This window comes from Protopterus annectens, chromosome 14.part0 (assembly GCF_019279795.1).
Source record: "Protopterus annectens isolate FY-2018-M chromosome 14.part0, PAN1.0, whole genome shotgun sequence".
NCBI lineage: Eukaryota > Metazoa > Chordata > Ceratodontiformes > Protopteridae > Protopterus > Protopterus annectens.
The window spans coordinates 1,085,490,156-1,085,509,849 of record NC_056748.1 but is presented as its reverse complement, the minus strand read 5'-3'; positions in this window follow the sequence as shown (position 1 = coordinate 1,085,509,849).

Below are 19,694 nucleotides of genomic sequence, written 5' to 3'. Positions count from 1 at the left end.
TAAACACAAACATGGTTAATAGGTGTATAATCATTAGGACAGTAAACCAAATGTCTTTGGGGTTGCTTTGTATTGTTATACAGTCTTGCCCGGGTGATTCAGGCTCTATGGTATATCAGCTACAAGATGTAAATCAGACTTGATATCCTTTACCGGTTTGAAAACTGTGAGGTGGACCCAGGACGACCTCTCTGCAAACTTTACTGCAGCAGGCGTTGCCAACAGTACCTGGTACAGACCTTCACACTTTCCACTTGCCAATTATCTTCTTTGGATAACAGTGACATACACACAGGATACTGGTGTCAGCTATGCGTCCGGCTTCGCTTGCTCTTTATCTGTAAAAGACTTTAACTGAAAACAGTGTTATTGGTTAACAATCCTCTCATGTCACCTGCTAATGAGCCATCGACCTCCGGCTCTGCAGGCATGACAGCTTTCCACTCTGGCACATGATATGCCATTCCACATACTACTTCGAAGTGGGTGCAACACTTTACATTTGGAACTGTTGTCATACTCAGCAATGCTAGAGGTAGACAGCAAATGTAACTCGTCTGGGTGTCACCCACCAACCTCCTCTACTTATTTCTCGGGATCCCATTTTACCGCGCCAGCAGTCATGCTGACTGTGGGTTGTACATGCAATTTACATTCATGGAAATACAAAATAATCCCCCAGGTTGCGTGATTGTCTGGTTCACTAAATGTGTTCTATTGTCACTGTAGCTTCTTTATAGTATGCCAGATCTAGGGATACTTTATTTTACTGGCACCTTTGCCACTGCTGCTGCATCCGTTCATGGTTGGGAATGCTTCTACCCATTTTGATTATATATATGTGTAATCACTAAACAGTATTACTTCCCTTCACATTTATTCAGATGTATGAACTCCATACAAATAGTACGGAACGGTTATAGTGGTGTAGGTAAACTCACTCCCTTCGGTTTAAATGCTCCCTGTGCATGATATCTACTGCAAATGTGACACGCTGCTCATGATGTTTGTATGTGGTTCCTAATTCCGTATGTTAGGGGTATTCTGTTAACCAAATGTACCATCCCCCCTGTTGAGACATGTCTCTACCCATGGCTCCACAAAGCCGCATATCTGAATACATTAGACGTTAATATTGGCTTTCTCACTGTGGATATGTGCAGTCCGTCTTCAAGGATTGCTCCTCGTCATACCCACGTCGGCTTTTCTGCTTTCGTAGTTGATGTTTGCATTGTTTGTAACATTTCTACATGTACAATGTCTGAGGATTGTCATTCCTCATTCAAACAAACACTTTCCAACTGTGAGGCTGCTTGTTTTGCAGCTGCATGAGCTCATGCCTTACCTTTCCTACTGTTATCCTGTTGCTTTCTATGACCTGCACATTTACAATTAGCTACTTTAGTGGGTAACTGAATGGAATGTAATGCATTCAAGATCAATTGCATGATTAATCGGTTTACCGGTGGATGTTATCATTCCCCTATTCTTCCACTGCTGCTCATAAACATGCACTGTACAGACAACATACTGACTATCGGGACATATGTCCACACATCAGTTTTTCGCCACAGTACAAGCACGTGTTAAAGCTATCTATTCTGCTGCTTGAGCAGACACGTTATGCTGCAGGGTTGGCGTCTACAATCTCATTATCAATAACTACTGCATAACCTACTTGATTCGTTCCTGTAGGACTCTGTCTACATGATCCGCATTACATTAACTGTCACCTCTGCATCATCTAAGGGTATATCAGTGATATATCATGTCTGTGTGTAGTTATTTCATCCATTTCGTATAGGCAACTGTGTGGTGTGCCATACACAGGTGTCGGACGTGACGTTGATAGGTTTAATGTTGTACAACGTTCAATCACCATATGAGGTTGACTCAGTGGTATGGTCAAACAAGACAAATGTCTAGCACGGGTCAGGAATGCTATCTTCTCTTGCAGCAGAATGATCGCAACTGCATGAGACATTCTCACAGTGAGAGGGTGGTATAATAACATTAAGGCGGGGCCTGTACTGCCATGGGTGCTACAACAACTGCCTGTACACAATGTGGCACTGACCATGCCACAGTGTCCAACTGCAATGAGTAGTAAGCTATGTAGTGTTGCTTACTTCCATGCTGTTGCATCAAGACTGACGTCATATATCTCCGCTTACAATCTACAGTCTGACAACATGTGTTATGATTATTCGGGAGACCTAATACAGATGTTGAAGCTATCAATCGTTTTAGTCTGCAGAAAGTTATTTCTGCTACTGTAATCCAGTGTAGTATGTGTTGTGCTGCCATAGGTGTATTACAGATGAAGGCAGACAATACAGCGGATTCCAAAGCATTGTTTGGTAACCAGCTTTGACAAATGTTAGTCGGCCCAGACAGGACATCATTCCCTTCTTGGTAGTTGGCTTGGGTGCTTGTGAAATTGCTACCTTCCTATCGTCATGTAATGTTCTACCCTACTTGGATACCACATATCCCAGGTACTTGACCTGTATTCTCTGTAGTTGCAATTTATGGTTGCTTAATTTATGTCCCTGTTCTGCTGAATATCTCAATAATGCTATTGTATCTTCCATACACTGCTGCTGGGTAGGGGCCGCAAGCAGAATATCATCCACATAAAGTAGAACTTGACTGGCCCCGGGTGGAGTAAACACCGGAATGTAGCTAGCCATCTCCTGTGGGAATATCGTTGTACTTTCACAGTATCCCTGCGATAGCCGGGTATGGCTGTATCTGTTACCCTGAATGTAAATGCAAAGCAATACGGACTATCTGGATGTATAGGTATTGCAAAGGAAGCATAGCTTGTATGTACCACGGTAAGATACTTCTGTGGCGTGTTCATAGCATTCAATATTGTGTGTGGGTCTGGCACCATCGGTACCCTACGTATTATTACATGATTTACAGCTTGTAAATCCTGTACCATCCGCCATTCCCCCTTTGTTTTCCGATCAGAAGATACAGGGGTATTGCATGGTGAATAGCGATTACTTTGTAGATGGGGAATTCCCTCTGTGACTTTACAGATATCATCTGGTGTCCACGGTCTATACAGTACGGGGTTGGGTCCTGGCCTTCCTGTCCTGCATGAGGGTTCGGTACTTCAATTAATTGACAGATATCCTCACTCTGTTCTACTGACTGTCTTCTTACTCGAGTGTCCCTAGGTATGTTACGAGTTCGGGATGTGGTTTCAATAGCTTCTGTTACATTTGGTCGTTGTGATACCTCTGTTGACACAGGATAACGTGTGGGGACTAGCCTGCCCTCCCGCTTCATATCCTGGATGTGGTATCGGAGGTGGTATGGGGGTGGGGGGGCTGTCGCTACTACTGTATTATGATCTTCTCTGTGTACGTATGATGCTTTCGCATTTGTAGTGTTCTGTTCCCTTCGGTTCACTACCTCAATCTACCTATGTGCTTGACGGATACCCAATTGTCGCTGTTTTGTCACCTGCACATCTTAGGGCTGCCACCTTTTCAAATGCACAATGTGGGACATTAGTGTTCAGAACGTGTAATTTGCCAGGAAAAAGCATACCCACGGCCAGTACATAGGACAGGATTTCACTTTTTGCCAGGAAAGCTACCAATTCTTGTAGCATTTCAGTTGCTTATTCTGTTTATTATGATATTTTGTTGTTCCAGATACAAAATTACTGTTTTATGCTACCATTTGAAAAGATATCTGGGAAAACTTTGTCCTGAGATATCAGGACATTTGCCATTTGTTCTGTTTGTTTGCAGGACACAACTGGCCAAAGGGGGACTGTCCCTCACAGGGTGGGACAGGTGGTTACCCTAGAACATGTGCATCACATTTTCAGAAATTACAATGTTTCAGTAACGATATTTTGTCTACTATACCATCAATGTCATATTTATTACCCCATTTTGCTGAATATCTCACATTATGTGCTCTCTGCGATTGCATATACTTCACGTCACCCGTCAAACGCGGATCACATGATCTGTTTGTTCACTAATCCCCCATATCCTCTACACGACTGTTACGTACCCTTCTCTCGTACCACGTGGTATCTCCTTCCCTGTATCCACTGTAGTGTCTACAATGACTATTTACTCTGCTCTGTGTTCCCCTGACCTATGTCCAGATTTAACACTATTTGGATTGGTCTTCGACCCGCTATCACGACTGTTAACAGAAACACAATGTAGTCTGGTCCCTGATCTACAATAGACACAAAGAGGCAAACACTCCTTACCTAAGCCTCCTGTTTAAGACTGCACGTTTTCTTCTTGGGATCCAGTTTTCGGCTTTTCAGCCACAGATCAGACGGTAGACAGCCTCTTTACACACAACAATTCAGTCGGAGGTCTTTTCATTCAAGAAGAACCATTTAGGCAAATTCTCCTGCGCAGATGTCTAACCACCCATGCACTCTGACCTGTAGCTTACCAAGGGAATTCCGGATAAGAAGGATCACAATGTCAAATAAGTTGTTAAAACCACACTGTAGTTATCAGTAGGCTTTTCTAAGTGACAGTCAATAACACAGGAGGCTCGGGTTCTAGCGTTTTAGTAGTGTACACAGGCAGGCAAAATAATATACAGTCCAAGTGTGAGAGTTTTGTCTGACTCTATACAGTAAGCAATTTCTTTATATAGTGTTTACAATCAGCTTTTGCCCACCTTACTGGCGTGGTCGGTCACAGGGCATTTCCATCACTATGGTCCGCAATAGTCTATACATACGTGGGTGCTGAGGTCGTGCTTTTAAAATGTTTTCCCATGAGAATAACACAGCCTTGCAAGGCACCTGGTCAATTACAGTGTCCTTCTGTGATTGTAGCTGTTTCAAGGACCCTGGACTGTTCCGATACAGTAGTCAGTTCATTTCTTAATACGTTGCTTTGTCTCTCTGGTAAGGAGTTGTACTCTTATCTTCGATAGAGCTCACAAGGCCATCCTCCTCAGGGGAAGGGGTGATGTTATGCATGTAGATACATTTATTTTTCTGTCACCCAGCAGATAATTAATGCTGAGAGACATTAGCCTGCTGTACTGGTTATTGCCAGGGTCAGAATTCCATCACACTACAGCTTAGCTTCACCAATTACATGCATGATCAGTTCTACTGCCATATTGTACGGTACAATTCAATGCATTATATAGTATTTCGAGTCTAAACTGGCACTTCATATGTGTTTCTATATATATTTTGAACAACATCCATCCGCCATATGCATGTTGTTCCGTCCTTTACCTTGACCGTGTGTATTTGGCCGTCCGCAACGCTACTCTCCACATGTGATGTCCCACCTTCCCTTCTTTGCCTTTAGCACCCTGTTAGGACGTCCTGTTTGGTAGGCACGTGTTCCGCTATATGTGTTCGACTTCTCTGCATAGCTAATCATCGATGCGGTGGTTCAACAACCCGACTTGTCCACATGTGTACAGTTATGTGCACCGTGTCGTATGCAAACCTATATGCTATTGACGGATACATACCACATGCGGGATGTACACATTCTGCAGACACATTCACATGCAGCCATTTCCATATCTGTACCTGAGGTGGGTTGGTGACATGTGGTACGTATTTGCCCGTGTGGCACTGCCTAACACAAACATCTTACCACATTTCAGGTATGCACATTGTGTGTAGGTGTATAGCTGCACACGGATGCTAGCAGGTTTGGGTGCACAGGTGTACATGGGTGGGACTTACATGCTACAATGAGGCTATTGTGTATTACATCTGAATGCATGGGTTCTGCTTCTGGATATTACACTTCAACATACGCCATCCAGTGTATGCGACAGAGACGTTGCTGGGTGTGGGATATGTTGCTATGCACATGTTTGCCTGTGTTTAAGGTATCTTGGTTCCTTCCTGTTGTTATGTCAACACAGCTACCCGGCTATGTACTCTCACTACTGCTTGTGACCATTATAGTTGGCACCTTTTCCAATGCCCATAGTGGGACATGTTTTGTGGGAACATCGGATTTTGCAGGACAACACATACCCACAGTACGTGGAGTTGACAGGACTTTACTTGTTTGCCATAATATACGCTTATTCTGTTAGCATTTGGGTTCCTTATTCAGTTTCTTATGCCATGTATGTGTTTCATATACAAATTATATGTTTTATGCTACTATTACATGTATATTATGGGAATATTTTGGCAGGGAATCTCAGGTCATTTTCATTTTTTCGATTTTGCAGGGACACAACTGTCCAATGAGGGACTATCCATGGCACATTGGGACAGCTGGTAACCCTGGTGACCATGCCCATGTCGCTACTGGGGTTGCCACCTTTTCCAGTTGCCAAGGTGGGATATTTCCGGGACTCACATCTGATTTTACAGGCCGACACATACACACGGTCACTATATGGCATAGAACTTCACTTGTTTGCCTAAATAAAAGCTTATTGTTGTGGCAGTTTGGTTGCTTATTCTGTTTCTTGTGACATTGAGATATTTCAGTTACAGAAATAACCAATTCATGCAACCATTACATTAAATACGGGATATCATTATGTCCTACAATCTTAGCACATTTGCCATTTTTAATAGTTTTTATTGGGACACAACTGCCCATAGAGGGACTGCCCCTCGCAAAGTGGGACAGGTGGTAACCTTAGTTGCTACTCCTATGTCGGTGTGGTGCGCTGACATGCTGCGGTACACCTTCTATGAGTATAACCACTGACGGTGCATTGCGGGACAAACGCGGTCTTATGTGTATCCTTTGCTCCTTGGACGGGTACACTTAAGCCTTCGTGGGTTGTATTTGCTTTTCCGTTTAGTTGGGACGGGTACTATGTTGCATACTCTACGTGCGTTTCATTCTGCATGGGCCCTGGCTGCTGCCATTACTATTATGGGCGGACCGTGGCAGTCAGCACATTAGGTTGCTCACCGCATGCCGGCTTAGCCACGCCTCCGGACGCATCCTACTTGGGCTCGCTCACGTACACTACGCACGTGTCTGTGGTTGCGGTGCACTCTCATTAATATGCATATGGCGCTACTACGCCGGCTATTCACTGCACCGCCGGCGCAGTCCTTACGCCGGCCTTGCGCCGAGTTTCATGAATCCCGGGGCATGACTTTTCTGCTGAATGGTCTTTTCACACAGAAAATGCCAAAACAGTTTGCTTATCATGCATTGAGGATTTACCGTAATACTTCAAGGCCTATTAGAGGGAAAAAAAGAAATGGATGCCATCCACTCCTGCACTACTGTTTACGAATATTAACCAGACAAGTGTTTAGGAAAAGAACCAAGCAAGCTATTTAAGAAATCCAGAGTTTTCCTTCCTACCTTGTATGAGAGTCAGTTCACCCCACCATATCATGTTAATAATACCTGTTAACCCTAACCCTACACCTAACCTTAGAAAAAAACTATAAATAACTTTAAAAACACACAAGACAGCTCAGACACATACTAAAGACAAACACGCACACCACTACATCCAACTCCTAACCTTGAGTGTCGGCATAACGGAGGATGTGTTTGCCTCACAAAAACAAGGTGCAGAGTTTGATTCTTATTTTTGATAGGAACGTTAGCTAGGCTTAAGATGGCTGACAAGTGCAGCTAGCCTATGAATCTAACTTTAACTCATAAGTACTGTAAATCTATCCTCTTACCTAACCCTAACTTTAACCTCAAGTTACAAACACATGCGCAGATACTGCTGCCTCTCCTCAAACTTCACCTACCACTTTCTGTAACACAGGTATTTGAAAATTCACACCTTTGGCAATTACAGCTTTTGGCAAAATGAAACACCCTGAAATTTATCTAACAAATGCAGGTAAATGTGCATGAGGATTGGTGTATATGCTGACATAATGTAAATCCAAGGAATCGCTGGAGACATCAGTTTTTATACAACACAGGCTTAGTCAGTAATCCACAGAATAAATTACAATATTAGCCCACTTACCGTGAAAATGAAAATAAAACATTACCTTTGGCTACTTTCCACTAATTGTTTAATATTCCATAGAGCCATTGCAGGAAACAGGCTGTCTTTTAAAAGTCCCAGGCTGTAGCTCTCAACAAGTCCCCCCACTACATCTGTATAGTACAGGTGATTTCTTTAGGTAAACTCCTCAGGTTAAGCTCAATTGTACTTGACACCTGTTCTGAACCTGTAACATGTACATTCAATCAAGATAACATACTTCGAGTATCTTTATTTTTTATTTTTTTTGCAGAAGGCAGTCCCCATTATATAGTCCTCCCCCTAATATATATACAAACTTTAAAGTCACACTGCAGTGGAGATAAAAAGAAAAATCCCCCAAAAATGCACTGTCAGTTCCCACACCATGATTAAATGAACTGTGCTGTTCATCTTTTGGTAAAAAGTCTGATCCAACAATACTCAATAAAGCATAAGTATGCCACGAGGAATGAACTCCCTCTTTTTGTACTGCTTTGATTGATTTACTTGGCTAATTTGAAGTTTTCCAGACTGCAGCTCAGTCAGAACATTTCCACACATGGTCAGTTGCTGGACATTTAAATGTGCATTGCATATTTTCAGCCACCCCCTCCTCCCATGCACAAAACCTCCAGTTTTGTACTCATATTGATGGGTTGTAGGACTACAAATAACCATCATATTTCTGTTTTGCTGGACAAACTCGAACTTGGCAAGAAGTCTTCAATAAGTCTTCCATGACTGGGGTTGTCAGGAAACAGAAGAACAGCAGCAAAAATCTCTAGACAATCAATTGCAATAGTTTTATAGAGAATTAGAAGCTCAAAACTTAGTGCACTTGGCAGCAGATTTATTACTAGGAACAGTTTATGGCGATTACTTGACTAAATGCCCATTTACTTGCCAACAGTCAAAGGAATCATTAGTTTGTATAAAAATGCAGGTTTATTCAGTAATCCACAGAATAAATCAAAATAAAAGCCTATTTGGCTTCCAAATGAAACTAAAAGTGTAATGACTTACTAACAAATATTCATAGTCTCATCAGTGGTGGCTGGTGACTTCAAATCGAAGGGGGGCTGCAGGAGACAGCTGAATGGGTGGGACCAATGGGAAAGGGTGTGGCCAACTAGAAACGGGAGGAGCTATGCTCAAAACCACAAAAACTAGAACTTTAAATATGCTGCCCTGGGTGCCAAACCGTCATTATGAGAGTCCTATCAAGACAAAATGGTGTAGAAGAAAAAAAATATTTCAGTGCATTGGCTGCATGACAGCTTACTTAATATCTAGATGGAAACAAAAAGGTTGTAAAGCATAAAAATATAAATTACTTTTTAAATACATTACTGGAATGCCAGTCAAAATCAAGTACAAGAAAAAGAAGCAGCACTCAACTCAAACCACTTCTCCTTGCACTGCAGTTCTAATTATAATTTATATTCAGCTTTATAAAATTACCAAGTAACATGCTGGAAGTAGCAATGATACCCCCCACTTGTATAAATGTTTCTTATCCAAAAACTATCCACTTATTTCATTGGGAAAACATGATCAAAGTAAAAAATGAACAAAAAACAAGAAACAAGCTCAAGATAAATTGCTTAAAGGATTACTGCACAGGTTATGGACCACACATGATAGATTGGAATTCTGTTTAGTTTATGAGTAAAGCCTGGAAAGATGACTGCAATGCTCCAACAAAGGTAATGAGCTTCTTAAAATAATGTAATCCTGTCCTTTATTACAAATACTCTCATATGCATTTCAATACCCATGGCTTATACGTTATATAGTTATGCAAGTATTCTCTGCATGGCAACAACAAAAAGGCTTTCAATGTTGGTAATTCTTTAACAGTAAGCTTACTTGCATCTTACAATCTCAGACAAGCTTACCTGATAGTCATGAAAGCATTGCTACTTAAACACAGAGCAACAGACACTTTCTGAATAATAAGAAGCATAATTAACAGTATAAAAATATGACCGAAAACCAGAACATTCTGCAAAATCAAGCAAGGACAGATGAAAAGCCACTGTAGTACTTGTGTCTACCTTGGATGGGGGGGGGGGTACTCTGCACACTTACACTGCATAACTGCTCCTTCCCTTGCTTGGACACATCCAGAGTCACTACGGGGAGTGGGGTGCAACAAGTATGTCACAATTTGAAATGTCTCTGGCTGACTGCAAAGGTCCTGACACATTTGTCATACCTCTGAACAACAGATCAAGAAATCCGGACAAAGTCAGGCCCAAAATTAAGGACAATATTTAAATATTGTTCTTATAAACTTTCTAACAGAACAGTAGGTCTTGCATTAGTATGAATTTTCTGAAGGGTATGAAATCTGACATTGAAATGTCTGTCATTATTTCCTTACTTCAATCTTTAATGATTTGTCACTAATTTGCCAGAAAACCACAATTTTATGAAAAATGGACCAAACGTGATGCAAAAATATAAAAATAGCCACACAATACAGCTGGGAAGCTGCCAAAGAAGAGACACTTTTTAATATTAACACTGTTATCTTGAGCAGCTGACAAAATAAATGAATCTACATGCATTTCTGAAATAAAAGTAATCTATAACTCTGATTATTAGTTATTTATTAATTGTAAACATACCACATTTTCTTCCAAAACTGACATTTTGCAGAGGGATTAGAGGGAGAGCAACATTTTGAGCCAAAATCAGGGACAGTTGAGAGGTTTGGTTATGCCCAAGTCTATAAAGCAATCTGCACATACCTTTCAACCTGTTAACGCAGGAAATCTGGACAAGGCCAAATATATTGGGGGAACATACAACAGTACTAAAAATTGCTCTTGTATAAACTTAGTTGATAGAACAGGTCTTGCTTTAGCATGCATTTTTCTTAAGGTTATGAAGTTTGAAACTCAGTGTCTGTCATTATTTAGTGACTTAATTTCTAAATGATTTGCCAGAAAACCACAAATTTTATGGGGAGCAAACCAAAAAGAAGAAGCAAAAATCTATTCATTCTGTGAAAATCTGGACAGTTGAGAGGTATAGCTCAACTGAGCCGGGGCTGTCTGTGTTTGCCATCCTTCCCCCTCACAAAATCATGGTCAAATGGAGCCACCCCCTGCAGCCATTCCAATGTCTCATTACTTGGCTATTTCGCCCCATTTACCATAAACACTGCAATGTGTATACTGCTTTACTTTTACGATGATTTGGATTTCACTTGAACGTTTTATTTTGTATTTTACAGCAGAAACACTAAAACATCTGCTAAACAAAGCAATGCAGTCTCACAATAAAAATAGACTTAGCATTAAAACTCTGCCCTTGAAACTCACATTCCTTGAAACAGCAGTGAAATCCACATTCAAAGAAAATACATTTGGGTAGTATAAAGATCAGCTTTGGGCCATTTTCAAATGATAGGCCCCTCGCACACAAAACATACATGTGTTGTGTGATACACCTTCCTGATATTCCTTGTATAATACAGTACAGTTGTTAGAGGGTGTTTTAAATTTATTGTTTTGAACATTTTTCCAGTAAACACTGTAACAAAATGCATGCATCAATAATGACGAAACTGCCCAATTGAGAACATTTCTATCATAAAAAAGTCTACTCAAACTTATACAATCCACCAGTATCAGTAAATATGCACAATCTCTGCAGAAGCAAGTCATCTAAATAATTCTACATTAAAGAGATCTGTAACTAATGAAGAGGTTGCTGCTAGCAAACAACTTTAAATTTCATTGTTTCATCTACAAATAAAATGTCTGTTGCCCCTGAGGAATAAATTGCCTATATTCCATTAAAAAAATAAGCTAGTAATATTGCAATAGGAAATGGATGGCAAACTGATAACAGGTTCGTAGTTAGTATCTTCGCCAAAGAAAACATTCTTAGTATGGCAGCATCCACCCCTTGTGGGAGTAGAACCCACAGCCTTCTGCATCAAAAGCAACTACAAAACCTGTTGTGCTATTAACAATGCAAGCCGACTCCCCATAAGCAGCACTAAAGTTCTCTTTCCCAGCAACTCTCAGTTCCTTTTAAAACTACTCAATACTCAACTGTATCTCATCTTCGCAGCACAAGAAATCTGGAAAAAGACAAAATTTATTGGGGGGGGGGGGCAAAAGCCCCAAAACCAAGGACAAATTAAACATTGCTTATATAATCTTGGAAAGTTGCTAGAATAAAATGATGTGTTACTACCATACATTTTACTGCCCAGTCTTGGACCCAGGTCCCTGTCCATAACAGTCAGAGAAACATAACACTATGCCAAATAAGCTGCCTTGCAAAAGAGAGGAAGACTGAAACTTAAATGGCTATCATTTAGTGAATTTGGTTCTCACCATAGATGTCAACCTCTTAGCAGAAAACACCTGGACAAACCCAGTAATGGGGGAATACAGCCCTCAAACATATTCAGTGAATTCAGTTCTTGCCATAGCTGTAAACCTCAGCACAAAAAACCTGGACAAAGCCAATAATGGCGGAATACAGTCCCAACAATAGGGAGAAATTTCAAATATTCATCTTATAAACTTAGAAAATTGCTAGAATAAAAGGTTTTCTGTTACTATGTACTTTCTGAAGAATATGAAGTCTGAAATTCAAATGCCTGTCAATTTTATTTAACATTTGTTAACCAGGAAAGTCTGACAGAACAAAAAACAATTTTCAGCAGAGGCCCAGGAAGAAATAATGCAGACACATGTCTTTGTAACATGAAAACAAACCCACGCAGACGGCACCCCAGCCAAGAATCAAACCTGAGAACCTGTAGCTGTGAGACAACAATGCTACCACTGCAGCATCAAATACTTAAGGAATTAAGCATTCAGAAACCTGAAGTTTGAAATTCAAATGCCTGTCAGTTTTATTTATTTAACAGTTGTTAACCAGGAAAGTGGCTTGGAACAAAAAACAATTTTCAGTAGAGGCTGCAGAAGAAATAATGCAGACATGTCTTTGTAATATGGGAGGACATGAGGGCAAACCCACACAAACACAGGAAGGACATGCAGATTCCACACAGAAGGCACCCCACCCAAGAATCAAATGTAAGAACATGTAGCTGTGAGACAACAAGGCTACCACTGTACCATCAAATATCTCAGAACCAGACCTCTCAACCATGCCAAATTACTCGTTTTTTACCGAGTTTTGGGATTCAAATGAAGGGGTGCCACGATTCCTGAGTGACACCCCTTCATTTCCGATTTTTTTCTCTTTGTTTTGAAGCTTTCGCAGCTGGAGCTGACGTCATCACATACGTAATGACGTCAGCTCCCTCAGGGATTTCCAGCCTGCGCGATTACATCAGCTCTGTCTACCAGCAGGCTCAAATGCGAGCGGGAGATTTACTGGCTGCTGCAGGGATTGTCGGCTACGCCGAATGCGAAGCAGAATGAAGTACTTCAGCTGTGCTCAAATGCAACTGGCTCTTGTTTTTGGGACGACTGACTGGATTTGGCTGCTCAATTACGAGCGGGAATGAAATGAAGTACAGGGTGAGTTCTGTCGGTGGGGAATGAAGTAAGGAAACAAAGTGTGTGTGTGTGTGTGTGTGTGTGTGTGTGTGTGTGTGTGTGTGACTTGATGGATGCATTTATGGATGAATCATACCCTGAACTGGGAATTAGTGTTGATTACTAGCTATCCAGTTTATGCAGCATATATATTGTATTATGAGGTTTCTAGAAACCCTGAAGTCTTAATTCTAGCATTTATTAGCAACATCAAGAATATCTTAAAGCATGACCCTATGATATGGTGCCCCCATATAACTGAGAGATTTTAATGAAGATCTAGTAACAGTCTGTATGTACAGATTAATTGCATATTACTTAATCTATTCCTTCTCAAATAGGCATTTAAAGAGTGACAACATTACAGCTTTCATCTCTATTATTTATTACTTTCTTCCTGAATGTCTACAACTAAAATGTCAGAAATAGCACTTATGAGTTCAAAGACTCCCTCGGAATGCAACATCAGTTGGTTTTGACCAAAATGGGTCAATGTTTATATATACAAACAGAGTAGTTAAATAAGTGGAATTCTCTTCAGGAAAATATCAAAAGAATTCACATTCAGTGGTAGGGGAGTGGATATTTAGAAAAACAGTTTTGATATTTATATGGATAAATCCAAGCATAAGTATGAAATAACTGAACTATATCTATATCTTCCATTTATTCTGCTGTGCATTCATTTGCATGGCAGAATGAGCTGCAGGATCATTTGTTTGATTGCTCAGTTTCTTGAACATTTATTTTGTTGGATGGGATGTGAGTGTTTGTGTTTTGGTAAGGGTGTGTGTGTGTGAAAATGCCCCCCATTTAGTACACCTGGTGGCTAGAGACACTGAGGCTCAAACCCTGTACCTTGAGTATAAGATAAAAAGAGCCTAACATCCCTAGCCACCACCACTGGTGAGCTTTGCTCAGGCATCTTTGTGCTAACAGTTGAGAGCTATAGTGAGACCTGAATTTGGATTCCCTCAGGTTTTTTGTGCTAAGAGTTGGGAGCTATAGTGAGAACTGAATTTGGATTCCCATTTCCTCCAGGTTTTACTACGGAATGTTTTGGTTGATGGAGAAGTCTCATGTCATGTAGGACAAGCCAAGCTGCCATGACGATCATAAGCCCTCTTCTAATATGTTTCAGCAGTAGCTTGGTGATTCTGTTGCATTGAAAACAGCATCACAAAGAGCTACAGATGTGAGTGTTTCGTTAAATTCTACTTTAGGCAAAAACACTTTGTCTCACAGGCCTTGTTGCATAGCAAATGAAAAAAAAAAAGAAGTACAGAAACGGGAAAGATTCAGACAGGTGATCTTCAATAACTGACAATTTCTGCTACAGTGTATTCTTTGTTTCCCAAATATCATATCCTTTTACACACAGATACGGACGGATGGACAAACACACACACACACACACACACACACACACACACACACACACACACACACACACACACACACACACACACACACACACGCACACACACGCACACACATGCACACACACACACACACACACACACAAACACACCCTCTTGTACCTGTATCAAAATCGGTCCATGAAGCCAGCGAGCAAAGTTGTACAAAACACAGCGCAGCAAAGTCCCTGCAACGAATAAGTCCAAAACACAGTGAGAGAGTCCCTGCAGCAACAACGAATACATAATTCAACTGCAGCAAATACCGCGAGAGCAGAGCACCAGTCCTTTGTGCTGCAAGAGTACCAGCCTGCAGATGTTGCAGTCCGATCCCTTTCCAGTCTATGCAGTTACAACTGCATAGACTTCTGGGATATTTTGGAGGTACTTCCTGTCTTGTCAATCCGGACTGCTGGTGAGACAGTCTGGAGTCTGTGCGCATGCTCCGGACTGGTTCACCAGCAGTCTGGCTAATGGAAAAGTATGTGTGCACATGCGCGATGTTCCGGGAGTTCACAATTTTATTTTTTAGTTAGTTTAATTTATTGTTTAGTTATTTTTTGTTTTTACAGCTGGGAGGGCTGCAATCCCACGAGCCGCCCCTGAGTCTCATACAGCCTCTTCAAGAAATAGGTTGTCATTTACAAGTCCCAGGATGTAGGCCTCAGTGAAGTCCTGATTTCATCTCTGTATTCCAGGTACTTTCTCCGTGAATATTCCACAATTAACTCTGACTTGGCAGTCATGGTGTGTAATTCCAGGGTCTTTTACCTATCTACTGTTCACAGCTTCTGATCCGCTAAAGAAGTTCACCCTGCATACCTTGACCTGGCCAAGGCATTTGACACAATCCTCCACTCGGGCATTATTGACAAACTTAAGAGGTAAGGTACAAAGCCTTATGTTACCCAGTGAATAGCCAGCTGACTCACAGAGAGGACCCAGTGAGTTGGAACTGGAGAGTCTACATCTACAAAGAGGCCACTTACAAGAGGAGTGCCTCAGGGACTGGTGTAGACATGAGAGCTATAGAATAAGAGGGAGGCCTTGGCCACCGGTGAAATACCACTACTCTTATCATTTTTTTCACTTACCCAATGAGGTGGGGGGCGAGCCCCACTGGGGTTCCCTTTTCGGGCTCCAAGCGCTTGGGTGTCTAGGTGTAACTCCTTCTGGGGACAGTGTCAGGTGGGGGAGCTTGACTGGGGCTTTAAACCTATCAAAGAGTAATGCAGGTGTCCTAATGTGAGCTCAGGGAGGACAGAAGCCTCCCATAGAGCAGAAGGGCAAAAGTTCACTTGATCTTGATTTTCAGTATGAATACAGACCATGAAAGTGGGACCTCATGATCCTTCTGGCTTTTGGCGTTTTCACCAGGAGGTGTCAGAAAAGGTACCACAGGGATAACTGTCTGGTGATGGCCAAGCGTTCATAGCAATGTCATTTTTGATCCTTCGACATTAGCTCTTCCTATCATTGTGAAGCAGAATTTACCAAGCATTGGATTGTTCACCCACTGATAAGGAATGTGAGCTGGGTTTAGACCATTATGAGACAGGTTAGTTTTACCCTACTGATGATGTGTTATTGCAATAGTAATCCTGCTCTGTACAAGAGGAACCACCAGATTAAGACATTTGGTGTATGTGCTTGGATTTATGAACTTTTCTGACACCTCCTGCTTAAAACCCAAAAAGCCAGAAGGATCATGAGGTCCCACTTTCATGGTCCTCCCTGAGCTCACCTTAGGAAACCTGTGTTACTCTTTGACAGGTGTGCCACCCCAGTCAAACTCCCAATCCTTTTTGGCATTTACTTCTCTGAAGTGAAGGCAAACATCAGTGGTCTCTCTGACTGACAAAATTTATAGATGATTGCAAATTAGGAGTTGTCAATGAATCACCCACTGACACAAATGTTCTTCAGGAAAGGCTGTCACAGACAAACAACTGATACCAGAGCCATGGACTAAAACTAAATGCCAAGAAATGCATAATAGTATTTTTCAGGAAGTCATTCACCCCTAGTAAATATCATATTGAAAACACACCCCTAAGAGCTGACCCAGAAGTCAGGGACTTGGGGACACACATCAACAGTAATCTAGCCTTTGACCATCACATGTCTTCAGTAGTGAGGAAATCATTCTTTGTCATGCAACTTATAAACTAAGGTATGGCATCTAGGTCCAAGGAAGTCATTGTTCCACTGTGTTCAGAATTCATCAGATCTATCATAAACAAACTATATAACAGAAGGAAGAAACCGTTGCAGAAAAGAGGAAAATCCCAGGATGCAAAAAACTCCCTTACCAGCCTCAGTAAGAAGCTGAGATCCCTCATAAAATCCTCCAAAGCTAGTTACGAAAATAAAATTGCCAAAGATTCCAAAGACAACCACAAGGCATTCTATAGCTATGTCAAGAATCTAAATGGTAATGCTCAGATCTGCTCTGAGCTACAACAGAATGGCATTAAATATATTGATCCCAAGGACATTGCCAATATCCTGGCAGATCGATTCAATGCCAACTTCACCCCCCTCACCCCCCTAAAGGGCCCATTTCAATACAGAAAGATTGCCAAATTCCGGTAATCACGGCCACACAAGTACAAAAATGCACTGTTCAAAGCTAAGAATACAGCATCCATGGGACCAAACGACATCCTGGGCTGTGTACTACATGAACTACAAAATGAACTGGCACCTCAACTAAGTGATATGTTTAATCATAGCCTCACCTCAGGCTTCGTGCCCACTGAGTGGTGCACAGCTACAGTTATCCCACTCCACAAGGGGGGATCCACCTTGGATCCTGGGAACTAATGTCCCATCAGTCTGACGAGCCTGATCTGCAAGGCCATGGAATGTATTATCATGGAACTTATAAACAAAGACATTGGCAACCTTCAAACACTGGACCCCACCCAGTTTGGGTTCATGGAGGGCCAATCGTGTCTCCTGAACCTGATTGACTTCTTCAAATCAGTCTCCAGAGCCGTGGATGAGGGTAAAGGAGTCCACACAGCCTATCTGGACTTCACCATGGCCTTTGACACCATCCTCCACTCTGGAATCATAGATAAACTTACTAAGCTGGGCATAAATCCCTACATCACTCGATGGGTTGCCAACTGGCTTACTGACAGAACCCACACTGTAAAAGTAGCTGACTCCAAATCCAGCTCCAGACAAGTGACAAGTGGAGTACCTCAGGTTTCAGTCCTGGGACCGCTCTTGTTTGGCATCTACTTCTCTGAAGTACAGGCAAACACTTAGGGACTCTGGCCAACAAAGTTCACAGATAACTACAAACTGGGAGCCATTATTGAAACCTCAAATGATGTGGATATTCTACAAAAGGGCCTTACAGAAACAGATGCTTGGTACCAGAGCCATGGGCTCAAGCTCAGTGCCAAAAAATGTATAGTTATCCCCTTTGGGAAAAAACATGTACACATGAATTACCACATAAGTGGCAGTACATTAAACAGCAAAAGTGTGATAAGAGACTTAGGAACACAGGTGGACAGTGGTCTCACCTTCGATAACCACATCGCCACAACAGTCAGGAAATCCTTCTATGTGGCACACCTCATCACTAAGGGCTTTTCATCCAGAAAAAAGGAGGTCATTGTCCCACGGTAGTCATCCCTCATTAGACCCATCATAGAGTACAATGCCCCATTTGGTATGTACCTCACAAGACATCTGCCACCTCACTAAAAGAATCACAGGCCTAAAGCAGATGCCCTATGCTGACAGACTAAAAAAACTCCAGCTATACTTTGTCGCATATCGTCGACTCAGAGATTATCTCTGCTTAACATACAAGGCCATGTCAAACCCAGAGCTGTTGGACATGCTACACTTAAAGAAATCCCAATCCATCAGAGCCACATGCTCCAGGGACCTAAACTTTGTCATCACAATGAACAAAACATGCTGGAGGGATAGGTTCCTGACCCAGAGACTCCCCATACTCTGGAATAGACTGCCCATACATGTCAAGCAGAGTGCCTCCTTGACCCTCTTCAAAAGGAACCTTGATGACTGGATGGGAGATAGGAAATTTACCCCGGGGATCACATCAGTCGCTCTGCTAGACAGGGGTCCAGGGAAGTAAATATTGTGGGAAGAAATAGCCAGGGAATTGTTATGGCTAGGCTTGTAGTCTAGTACCAACCTATGAACCTATAACATATCATTGAGTACAATGCCCTTTTTGGTATGTACTTAACCAGGTATATCCAACAACTGGAACATCTACAGAAGTTCCTCATTAAAAGAATACAGGGCATAAGTAACATGTCCTGTGCAGGCCACCTCAAGGCTCTATCCCTGTATTCTGTTTCCTACTGGCTGTTGAGGGGAGATCTAGGCCTGGTATACAAGGCATTGTCCGACCCCACTCTGGTGGACCTCCTGCATATCCACAAAACAAACAGCATTAGAATTACCTGTACTAAAGATTTAAACCTCACTTGTGATATAAACTGGCCCTGCTGGAGAGAAAGATTTGTATCCTATAGCCTACTCTTTCCTTGGAACAGGCTCCCCATCCATGTGAAGCAGAGTTCCTTGTAACTCAATTCAAGTGTAACCTGGACAATTGGATGGTGAATAGGAAATTCATCCCTGGTTTGGCACCTGTGTCTCTAACGGACACAGGCAGGTAAATGGCTCATTTTCCAGGCCCCTGCTTGTAAATGTTTCATGACCAAAGCCCCTGCTTACACTTATCAAGGATAGCAGAACTTGTCAGAGATTTGGGATG